We start from the raw sequence: 3,136 nt of genomic DNA, 5'->3' as shown, positions 1-3,136 counted from the left end.
AGACGAAATTTGATGCTGGGATGCTATGTGTTTGTGCTATGGCAGGTTACAAATGGACTTGGAGGGACTTGCTGAAAGACTTCGACATGAGATGGAGTTGATCATCGAAACTGAGTTGGTGCTGGGCGTAACAGCACTGTCGCATTCTTATTTCTTGCAGGTGGAGAACCTAAGAGGGCTGATGACAAAGGGGAGTCAGAAGCCAAGGGCAAGAAAATGTTTCGGAATCATGTTTGGGCTGTTTTATTTGCGAGGGGAAGCACTTCGCAAGGGACTGCCTGTTGAGAGCACAGCCTAGTGCTACTTCCGTGGGGAAGGATGGAGAAGAAACGGCATACGTAAATCCTATACGTGTGCTCAACACTAAGGAAAGAGTTAGTGTGAAGGGGGCCAGCTGAGTTGATGAAGACTTAGGAGCGGCCAAACTGCCTTGTGCGAGGCAGACTTGGGGGAGTTTCAAAACTTTGACGATGGACAGATCATGGTTTAACTCCAGGCGTGAGGATGCGCCAACGAAAAACACACTGCATTGAGTTCAGCAGCGATGAACAAGCAGCAGCCTTGCAGGGGCAGAGGCGAATTCGGCAGGATGTGTTGATTGCTGAAGAGCAGACAAGTAAGCAATATTGGTATACTTGCAGTTTTGGGGCACGCAGAATGGTTGAAGAACTAGATGTTCGTATGGGAGCTCATATGGGTTCTTCAAAGTGATTTTGTGTGGATGTATTTTGTGAAGGAAGGGACGGATTCCTTGGGTGCTAGGCGGCATGGCATCTAAACTTTGCGAAAACATACTTGCGAGTATGATGTGTTTGACATTTGTGGAAAACTAACGAGCCAAAACAGAATGTGTCACAGCTTGGTTTTGAAACAGGTTGACAAAGATTCGGTGGACTGAATTTGTTGTTGAATGTGGGAAAACCGAAGAGGTTTCATGCGGAGAAACATGAAGTGTGACGAGGAACAGATGCGGTGCAAAGGGTACTTCAAATCTGTCCGACGAGGGCGTCGGGTTCTTTTGGTAGGGGTGGTTTGTCACAGTGTCAAATGTGCACGAGGTGCACGCTTTGGCTGGCTGGCCAAAACAAGGCCTGAGGGTGCTGGCAGCCATGCCATCAGTGCGAGAAATCGGCGGCGCAGATTTATGCGGCTGTAGGTTCGTCAAGGGAAAATCGGCAGCGAAGATTGTTGACGAACATGGGCTGGACGAGGGACTGTCCAAGCCTCGTCAGGAGGTAGGCTGACGAGAATTGGGGCTATCGCAGAATTCGGCAGCGTAGGCAGGAGCAGCCTGCACGCAGATGCGAATTCGGCAGCGCAGAGATTGGCAGCCTGCACGCATATGCGAATTCGGCAGCGTAGGCAGGGGCAGCCTGCACGCAGATGCGGATTCGGCAGCGCGCAGCAACTTGTGCAAGTCAGGGGCTCGACTTGGCACGATTGGAAACTTGGGCGAGGGACTGTCCGAGGCATGGGAAAAGAGCTCTAGGCGCTGGGACGCGCCAACGAAGGCACACTGCCTAGAATTCGGCAGCGATGGATTGCGGCAGCCTTGCATAGGCAGAAATGAATTCGGCAGGCAGCATGCAATGGTCTATGCGAGTCTTTGAGCTTGTGACTTGGCATGGACGTGGGACTTAGGTGATGGACCTTCTAAGTCAGCAGCTGACGCAGCAGAAACTGGCAGCTGGGGCTGGCAAGCAGACAGCCCGAAAATGGGGAAAGTGGCAGCTTCATGGGAGGCAGAACATGGGAGCATAACTTGGGTGCTGGCCGGGCCACTATGTCCTGAAAACATGGGATAATGGGTGTGAGGTAGTGCTCCACCATGTCCTGAAAACATGGGAGCGTGGGGGAGAGGTAGTGCTCCACTAGTTCCCGAAAATGGGGGATAATGGGGAGGAGCCTTTGCAGCTCCTTTGCTTGTCTATAAATACAAGATGCAGCTCTTGTGTGTGGGGGAGCATTCGGGTGAGGGTGTTCCCAAATGTAGAGAGCATTCGGGTGAGAGTGTTCCAAATGTAAAGAGCATTCGGGTGGGAATGTTCAAAATGTAAGGGCGTTCGGGTGGGGATGTCCAGCATGTAGGGGCATGCAAGAACACTAGTTAGAGGTAGCTTGTGTAGCATGTAATCTTTGTGCATAGCACACATACGGATTTGTGTATAGTTTCCTTTGTGTATGAGATTAATAAAGGTTGGGAAAGAGTTCCTGTAAAGCTTGTTGTGCACTATGATTCCTATTCTTGCTTGTGTATTCCGCTTGCTTAGTTACTAGGCAAACACGAGTGGGAGTGGCGAGGGAAGGCTGAGTCTAGTGAGGGACTAGGCTGCCGCACGGGTTGGATTTCGTTGCGAAAAATCACCCCCGTGACACCTGCCATGGTGGTGAGGGGCGGCGAGGACCGTGAAAGCTAGAGTTTTTCAGAGGCTGCCGGGAAAAAGGCCCCTCGGGTGGCGGGGTGCGAGGACCAGGCGCGTCATTCAATTCTCTTCCCTATCAACTTGGCTCCCGTTGGCGGGATTGGAGGCCTACTGTTTGTTACAGGGCTAAAATCGTCAGGGGAAGAGCTGACGAAACAATGCTGGTTTGGATGCAGGGGGTAGTGTTGGAATCGGCAGCGCGGACAAAATCGGCAAAGTCGACAAAAAAGACTGTTGGTCTGGACATCGGGGCAGCGGCAGCCATGCCGACAGGGGGGGAAATCGGCAGCGCAGATTTGTGCAGCTGCAGGTTCGTCGGGGAAATCGGCAGCGCAGATTTTTCGATGAACATGGGCTGGAAGATGGACTGTCCAGGCCAGGCAGGGAAATTCGTCAAGGGGACACGCTGACGAAACAGCGCTGGTTCAGGCACGGCGGGCAGTGTTGGAATCGGCAGCGCCGACGAAATCGGCAAAGTCGGCAGAATCGGCAGCGGGTGCTGGCGATGAGTCTGGACGATTTATAGTCCAGGGCTTGATGGAAAAGACTGTTGGTCCAGACAATGGGGCAGTGGCAGCGCGGATTTGTGCAGCTGCAGGTTCGTCGGGGAAAATCGGCAGCGCAGATTTTTCGACGAACAGGGGCTGGGCGCTGGACTGGCCGGGCCAGGCAGGAAAATTCGTCAGGGGGGCACGCTGACGAAAACAGGGGCT

This window comes from Populus nigra, chromosome 2 (assembly GCF_951802175.1).
Source record: "Populus nigra chromosome 2, ddPopNigr1.1, whole genome shotgun sequence".
NCBI lineage: Eukaryota > Viridiplantae > Streptophyta > Magnoliopsida > Malpighiales > Salicaceae > Populus > Populus nigra.
The sequence above is the reverse complement of the archived record's forward strand: the minus strand, read 5'-3'. Positions refer to the sequence as shown.